Source organism: Octodon degus, unplaced genomic scaffold (assembly GCF_000260255.1).
Source record: "Octodon degus isolate 3935 unplaced genomic scaffold, OctDeg1.0 scaffold00036, whole genome shotgun sequence".
Lineage (NCBI taxonomy): Eukaryota > Metazoa > Chordata > Mammalia > Rodentia > Octodontidae > Octodon > Octodon degus.
The window spans coordinates 12,261,222-12,270,178 of NW_004524612.1; the positions used below are offsets into that span (position 1 = coordinate 12,261,222).

Here is an 8,957-nt window from a genome sequence, read left to right on the forward strand (position 1 = left end):
AAAAAAATGAAATCTAAAAAAATTTTAAAAAGGAATCTATTTCCCCACTAAGAGAAGGAATCCATTTCCCCACTTCTTGAATCTGGACATGAGTTGTGTCCTCCTTATTCAAGTGATTGAAAAGGGAAGTCTAAGCTTCAAGAGATCCATTCTCCTAGGAAGGGTGGTGCATGCCAGTAATCCCAGGTCTCTGGGAGGCTGAAGCTTGAGAATAACAAATTTGAGCCCAGCATGGGCAACTCAGTGATTTAGCAAGACTCTGTCCCAAACTTTTTTTAAAACCTAGGATGTAGCTCAATGCGAAGGCCCTGAGACCAATCTTCAGTACCAAAACCCAAAAGCAAGACCCTCCATCCCTGTGGGATCCATTTGCTAGTCTGTGAGTAAGCTTGGGGTGGCCCATTGCATGATGAAAAGCATGCAGCCCCATGGGCCATCAACCCAGTCTACAGCCAGGACAATCTGCAGCAGGTGGAAGATGACACTGGAATCAAGTGATGAGTGGCACAGATTGCTGGTGAGCTAGCAACAAAATAAACAAATGGCTGCTGCTTGAAGCCTGTAGCTTGTGGCGGCAGCAATAGTTAATGAACATTAGCACTTTAGGGCTTCTGTTTCTTCTTCTCTAAAACCACAGCAACACACACACACACACACACACACACAAAGTCGCTAAGCAAATACAACATATGGTCAAAGACTAGAGTGTGATTAATTTTTTTAATTTACTACATTAAAAGACATATTGCTGTGACCTACCCTAAGTCCTCCCTCTCCGTTTAAACACACATGCCACTCTGTGAAGCTGTTCTGGAAGTCCTCTTTCATGAGGGTCTTCAGTTGGGCTGCTGGGTTGCATCAATGCACTGAATCCATTCAAAACATTTCCTTCTGGTCATTCTGACTTTGAAGAAGAGCTGATGTCATATGGCACCAGATCCGGTGAACAAGGTGGATGAGGACACACCAGAATGTCCTTATGAGGGCCATGACGATAGCTCAGTGGACTAAGCACCTGCTTAGGCAAGTGTAGGGACTGGGGTTGATTCCAGGTACGACATGCTGCACATCCCTTCCACCAGGCATGCTGAGCCGGCATCCAAGGCCAGGCATGGCAGTGCACACCTGTAATCCCAGTTCTGGGGAAGCTGAAAACAGGAGGATCACTACAAGTCTGAGCTACATAGCAAGACCCTGCACGAAATACATTAAAAAAAAAAAAAAAAAAAAAAAAAAAGAGCGTCCTTATGAGCCTGCCTTTCCCTTGGACCTCACTCAGGAACAACATTTGCCATTAGACATTCTGGAAAAAGGGCTCCCAGAGCTGCTTCAGAAAGCAGAAAGAATATCATGATAAGCCTATGTGAGGTGAGAAATTTTATAAGGATTAATGGCAAAGTATCTTTCACTATAATAACATTTAAAATTTAAACAGGCATAAGAACCATCATCATTCATTTCTTCTGAGAGTGACTTGTGTCCTCTATGCCTCTCACCCAAAGGTCACACAGTGGACCTCACCCCCCCCCCCTTGCTCACACTCATGCGTGTTCATTCTCCCCGCCCCTCTTCCCAGCTTTCCCTTCTCTCGCAGATGTGGGAGGAGCTCTCCGCGCAATGCATTGTGGGGACTCAGGTTAAACTGCCCTAGCAGTCACGCCAGGGGAGCGAGAATAGGCAGTGACCCAAGAGACACCGTCAGGGTCGCCACCGGAGGCACCCTCACAATGCAACCTGCTCCTGCAAAAAGGTATGATTGAAGCAACCGTGTCTTCATTGAATTTTGTGTTGAAGACAGTAAAGATGTTAATGTAGGTTTTGAAAAACTCAAACTTACGTTCAGTTTTCTGGGAGAAAGTGAGTTTTAAGCCTTTAAATGATTGATCTTTTTTCATTGTATTGAAACTAGTGATCCCATGCATAAAAGAACATAAAACATCAATTTCACATTGTTTACAAAAAGGAAAATCTGGCCAGTCATGGCCTAGGTTAACAAAAGAAAGGACAAAGCTTGGTTGGCTTAGTGTGGACTTCAGTACTGGAAATCCTGGGAAGAGGATCCTGGTGAAGACATGTCTAAGCCTGGTCAACATGGGTAGTGAGGAGGATGGAGATTTATCAGCAGTGGATGCAGCAGATGATGAGTCACAAGACAGTGATGAGGAACGAAGGCCAGATCCGGAATGAACGTCACCAGAATTCTGGAAAGGAAAATAACTTCCCTGCAAGATTTCATAATTGAAAGAATTCCTGAGTTGATAGCTCTAGAGGCGGATACTATATTTGCCTCCTTTGACCCATTTTTTCCAACCTGTCTTTTTCAAGGCTTCACTAAGGATAGATGATGCACCACTGTATGGGACAATTTTAAGTCACCTAAGGCATTACCCTGAAGCACGGCTTTCACCGTGCTATTGCAGTCCTAGGCAATTGATAATCACCCTAGGCAGTTGGGTGATTTTTAAAAATTTCACCAAATTCTTCTTTACTTTATAACACAGTTACTGGCATGATAGGAACTCTCAGCATATGGAAAGGCATCCAAATTTTAGATTTAGACATGGACTCAAAGTGGCTGAAATGATTTGGCTGACACCTTGAACCATAGCCTGCCATTCCTCTGGCATACCTTTCAGGATGGTTCCACTAAAGTTTCTTTTTCAAAAAATTTTCTTGAAGCCAGCAATTTAGTTTAGTGGCTCAGGACCTGTCTGGAAAGCTTGAGGTCCTGAGTTCGATTTCTGATACCACCTCCCCAAAATTATTTCACATCATTGTATGTATATGATCACTTGTCAATGTTCCAGAGTATCTCAGCTAAAACCAGTGAATGTCCTTAACTTAGATGGTTTTTGAAGCTTATACATTTGGTATTGTTTGGCCTCCATGTCTTAGCATGGAGGACAAAGAAAGCTGTATACTGTTGCTTGGGAGTCTGCCCATTTAGACCAGCTTTGTATTTGTGCTGTCAGTATGGCAAATGAATTTCAAGGTTCTAATACACTATTAGATTTTTTTATTTATGTTTTTTGATTCAGCTTTTACCCTAGCTGTAAAACCTCAATTTATTTTCGTGAGAGTGGGGATTTTTTTTAATGTCAGTATTCTTTCATATAAACTATTGGAAAAGAACAGAAGAGGAGAGAGAAAAAGAGAGAACACATAGTTACCTGGCATCTGAGCCAGGCCTGTCCTCATGATACAGGGAGAAAAACTCAAGTGGGTGATCTCCAAACAATACAGGGAACATCCAAATGACATAGGGTAAAAGGATCTCCAGACCTGACCTGGACGAGTTCGTGTTCTCTAAAACCAAAGAATGAATTTTAGGAACAAACGGAGGTTATGAGCAGAATATATTTATTGAGGGAAAGTTAGTTCCTGTCCGAGAGAGGGAGACAGGAGGGAGGCCCGAGTGGGTTGTTCTCCAGGAAGTTGTCTGGACTTTTATAGAGGAGGCAGCTCTAAGGTGGTGGAGAAGACATGAGAACTCTTTTAGGTGGGCATGAGGTGGGACAAAACTATGGTCAACCAATGAGATTACAAACACCATTGCTCAGGTAAAATTGATTAAGTCCGGAACCAAATGGGGAATTGAGTCACATAGCAAGTGGGCATGAATACAGGACAGGGTCTCTTCCTGTTGGGGGTTGGGCTAGTGACTCATTTGGGCTCTTTCAAGGTGATTGATACCTATTTAGAATATCAATCCCTGATGCCCCTCCCTAGGGAAGTACGTAGCTGTATTTGTTTCCTCTTTTATCTTGAGGTATAGCCAATATGGGAGTGTCTATCTCTTCCAAGTTGCAAAGCCACCTTGTCTTCCATCTTGTCTCCTTGAGGGCCTGGCCCTGCCTGCCTGCCTGCCTATAATATTTCTGTCTAATTCAGCTGCCTACAACACTCAAACCTTCAGCTGGAAAAAGCTCAGCTCCCCAAGTGCTAGAACAAATCAGCAGGGGCAAGTAGAGCCTGCAGGTTGGCACAGTGGGACGTGCAAGCTCAAGTAAGTTTTAAGGATGACAAATTGAGCTCTGCTTCCTGAAAACAAATTCAAATTGATGAGACCTTAATGAATTCCATAGGGGGTGGGGAGTGGACAACACTGTAATCACAAAGACTGCTGGCCAAGCTCTCTGCCACTGAGAAGGCACTGGCTCTCCACCTGTGGAAGTGCGTGCCTGTCCAATGACAGCACTTCAGGATTCAGTGGGAACTGTCTGCTTCCTCTTCAGTTGTTGCCGACTCCTTCTTCACCCTTTTAGAAGCCAGTCATCAGACAAGGATTCGTGAAGCTGAGTTATTGAGCATCCTAGGTGCTTGGCAGGGAGGGAGAGTGGAGGCCATAGCCTCTCACTCATTCAACAAATATTTACTGAGCAGCTACTCTGTGTGAGGTGCTGCTCAAAGGCCCTAGGGTACATCATTGAACAAAACAGTGAGCAGAAATCCCAGCCCTCTTGCACTGCCATCTATCTGGGGGCCAAGCAGACAGCAATAGATCTACTGAATAGGGAAACAGTGTAGCATATGAAAAAGTTTTAAGTGCTGAGGACAAATAGAGCCAAATTTTGATATGAGGAATGAGGAAACCACAACCAGTTTATTTATTTTACTTATTTATTCATTTGGGGTTTCTTGGTTTGAGACAGGGTCTCACTATGTAATTCAGGCTGGCCTTGAACTCATTATACAGCCCAAACTCATGGTAAGTCTCCTGCCTCAACCTCCTGAGTGCTATGACTAAGGTTGGGCCACCATGCCCAGCTTGAATATCCAGTTTCAATGAGGTGCTGGCAGACAGCCCATGTGGAAGCGCTGGTGGCAGCTGAGGTAGGAAAAGGAACAGTAGGTGCAAAACGTGAGGGAGGCTGAGCGAAGCCCAGGAGGACGGAGCAGACCCTGATGCACTGTGGACATGGAGCGGGCTCCTCCCAGGGCAGCCCAGCTGGGGATGCGCAGCCCCGCCCAAGCTCAGGTTCGCGCCATCGTGCTGGGGCTCACAGTGGAACACGATGCAAGCGCCTGTATTGTGGCAATGAGTAAACTCTATAAGCAAGGCTTTCTCTCTTTTTTCCCTCTGTGGCTGTTGCTTTTGGTGCTGAGGGCTGAACCCAGGGACTTCACACTGAGCTACAAACCCAGGCCTCTTTATCCTGAGACAGAAGTCTTGTTAGGTGGATCAAATAGAAGCAAGCTTTTCATCCTCTGCCTTGGCTTCCCAGGACTGCACCATGGAATCTGGCTTTTATTTATGTATTTCAGAGTAGACCCCCGCCTCCTGCCACACCACAGGAAGAGAGCCCATGTCTGCTCTTTAGGTGTAGCAGGCTAGTGTCACAAGGCCACCAAGGGTCTCCAAAGAGAGATCACTCTGGCCAAGTTTCAGAGCAGAGCTTTTGGGGAAAAAAAGACATTGGAGGAGGAGCTGGTAGTTTCCACAAGAGAGAGAAAAGAATGACCAGCACGGGGAGAAGGCAGTAGCGGCCAGGCTGACCCTGCATTCTGGAGAATCACCCAGGAAACACCACACTGATGCTGAATTCAGCTGTGCACAGGGTAGGATGAGATAGATGCTTTCCAAAATCGAGCTAAAATTCTCCTGTCTTTCACGCCCCCACGAAGTCGTCCCACACCCTGCAAGCTGCACCAGCCTTAGTGAACACAGTCCGCGTGCATCTTTAGGAACGGAACACAGGTGTGGAGGCAGCTCCAGCAGGGTCGTCTGAATTTCTGTGTGCAGAGACAAGAGCTGGGGAGTGGAAACCAAGAGCCAAAGATCTGGGTCCTTTTGCTTTTTGGAAACTGCTTAGCCTGGAACACAGGAGGAGGGCTCCAGATGAAGGCTGAGTTCCCTAGCTTTGAAAAATGACCAGTTCACCATTCACCTCACCCTGTGGTGGGTAGGGATGAACAGTCTCAGTTGCACGACGTCCCAAGCTCTTTGAAGAAAAACATAAACAAGTAGATGTTTGTGAGAAATGTAGTCATCGCTTCTGGGCCTTCTGGCTAGGATCAAGCAGAGAAATGCAGTCATATTGGTTTTAATGCAAACAGACCTCCTCCAGAGACCGGAAAAGAGAGAAAGCTATGAACTCCGCCTGTTGCTCGGGGTCCCCAGATCACCAGCCTGTGACTGCATGAAGGAGCTCACACACCAGGCTGTGCAGTTCTGGCCCACGGGCTCTGGTCTGAAGACCAAGCTCCTGGCTGTAAATACAAGTGGCTTGCTTTCTCCCCCAGTTGCTCTGGCCACCCCTCACCAGCCCACCCCTGTGCCATGCCCAGCCTGGGTGCGTGCATAACCGGCTGCGTTGCAGCTCCTGACCCAGCACACTGACCAGCTGCCCTTGGCTTCCTGGCTGCCAGGTCTAACGGGTGTTGAGACCACTGCACAAGGGGCTCTGCGCCTCCAGTCCGCCTTTCACCTTCTGCCCTCAGAGGCCTGTCTTGCCCTCTCCACCCTTCCTCCACTTCCAGCTGACAAGCTTGCTTTTTCTTCAGTTATAACTCAGAAGCCACTGGGCCAAAATGTTCTCGCTTTCCCACCGCTAGAGCCACAGACCCACCTGCCCATCTCTCCTGCTAGGCTTACAAGGAAGAAAGGACAGTTGGGTCCTTCCACTCACCCAGTTCCTCCAGCTGAGTCTTCAGCCCTCCTCCTCTCATTTGGGGGGGACTCGAGAGCAACTTTCGCTCCTTGTCTTCCATCTCTCCTCTCAATCTCATTATTCCCCATGAAGATTCTGAGATGTTTAACTACTGTCTTTCACAGTTAGCTTTTATTTATCTTCAAAACAAGATGTACATACACATACAGGTGTGTGTTTGTATCCACACACAAACACACAGAAGTGGAAGAGAAGAAAAAATGTTCAAAATTGTGGGATTTTGGTAAAGAATATATTAGAGGGGCTGGTGAGATGGCTCAGTGGTCTAAAGCACCTACTTAGAACAAACTTAGCAAATCACAGGGACCGCGGTTCAATCCCCAGCACCACATGCCAGCCAGCCCTGCCCCCTGGTGGGCTGAGCTGGCCACACACACACACACACACACACACACACACACACAAATAAATAAATAAATAAATTAATTAATTAAAAAAAAAAAAAGAATATATTAGAGTTTGTGCCATTCTAGTAAATGTCTCAAAGTTTAAATGTCTCATAGTAAACTTTTGGGGGTTTGTTTGTTTGCATGTCTGTTTGTGGAGACAAGGTCTCACTGTGTAGCTCAGGCTGTCCTTTCACTCTAGCCCAGGCTACCCTTGAACTCTTGGCGATGCTCCTGCCTCAGTCTTATGAGAGCTGGGATTGCAAGCTTCGTTTATGTTTGAGATTATTTCAAGTGCCTCAGAGAGAGGTCTCCCCTAACTACCAAATCTGGAGTTGCTACCTGGTATATCTTCTCTCCTACTGACTTGTTCTTTTCATTTATAGAACTTCCCGTGTCACAGAACTATCCACACATGGCTAAATCCAGCAGCCTTCCTGGATCTGCAGATCTGTGACTCAGTGTGACTAAACAAGCAGGGGAGTCAGCTGGGAGGCGACCAGGCAGGAGAAGGTGAGGAATGCAGGATCTCACCCGGATGTCACAAACTTGACATGAGCGCTAGAAATTCAAAATTCAAGCGCAGTACTGTTTTCATGTCATTTTGTTCATTTGAGACAGGATTTTACTATGGAGTTCAAGCTGGACTTGAACTCACTGTGTACCCCAGCTGGCCTCAAACACTAAGTAATCCTCCTGCCTCAGCTTCCCAAGTGCTGAGATTACAGGTATTCACCACCATGCTTGGCTTAATGTAAAATTTAAGAAAAAAAAAAAAAAAGTAATGCAAGAACTCACCGTGATGATACATTTAAAAATCACAATTTTAAATAAAGTAAGAGGTCCCAGGGAGATATCTCAGTAGAATGAGCGCTTGCCTGGCAAGCACAGGGACCTGAGTTCAATCCCTAGTACAAATAAATAAATAAATAAATAAAACATGATAAATAAAGTAAGATATGAACCTCTACTTTTGTGACCTTCCGTGGTAGACTAACAACTGCTGGTAAACATGTCACGCCCAGGTGAAGGGAGCCAGCTGAGAGGTGCCAGGTGTGGGAGCCCACCTGAGGATTGCTGCCAGCCAAATGAAAAGAACTGGAGATCAAGAAGGAAGCTGTCGGGAGCTGTTAGGGAACTGCTGGTCTTCCTGGTGAAGCGTGTCATGTTGGCTACATCGATATGGACGCAGCTGTTCTCATCACTGGAAGAGCTTGAAACCTCACTGTCACTCAGGACAACTGTGGTACCTTTTGGGGGAGCTCTGGTTCTTACTTTGAGCACTGCTTCCTGGCTCCGGTGCGGATCCCGCCACCTGCTAGCACAGATGCTTCGTCCTGCAGCACAGACTTTCTGGCTTCCACCACTGACCTGTGGGCCTTCCCAGTGCAGATCCGTGAGACAGGCCCCCGGTCTTCAGCTGGACTCGCGCTGGCCATTGCTGTGGGATCCAGGCCCTCTGCTGGGTTCTTTTGGTTTTAGTGTGTGGACAGATTTCCTGCACTCTTTGTATATGACTCTTGGGGTGGCTATCATAAAATAATCTTATAACTGCTCTCCTGTAGTGTTCCCCTTGCTAAGCCCAAGCCTCAGTACCCTCTGTCACTCATCTTGCCCTCTAACTCTGGTGTTGGTTTCAGTAAAGCTTTATAAAAACAGGCAGCTAGCCATAGGCCATAGTTTGCCATTTTAAAAGTATCATATTAAAGTATTTGTGTTGGGCCGGCCAGATAATTCAGCAGACTAAAGTACCTGCTTAGTGGGGCTGGTGAGATGGCTCAGTGGTCTAAAGCACCTACTTAGAACAAGCTTAGCAAAGCATCAGGGACCGCGGTTCAATCCCCCAGCACCACACGCCAGCCAGCCCCGCCCCCTGGTGGGCTGAGCTGGCCACACACAC

The 8,957-nt window shown here is 46.5% G+C and overlaps 1 pseudogene; it reads left to right on the top strand.

Moving 5' to 3' along the window:
* Nucleotides 1-1,727: 1,727 nt before the first annotated feature.
* LOC101583487 lies at nt 1,728-2,187 on the top strand (annotated as a pseudogene).
* The last annotated feature ends 6,770 nt before the right edge of the window (nt 2,188-8,957 follow it).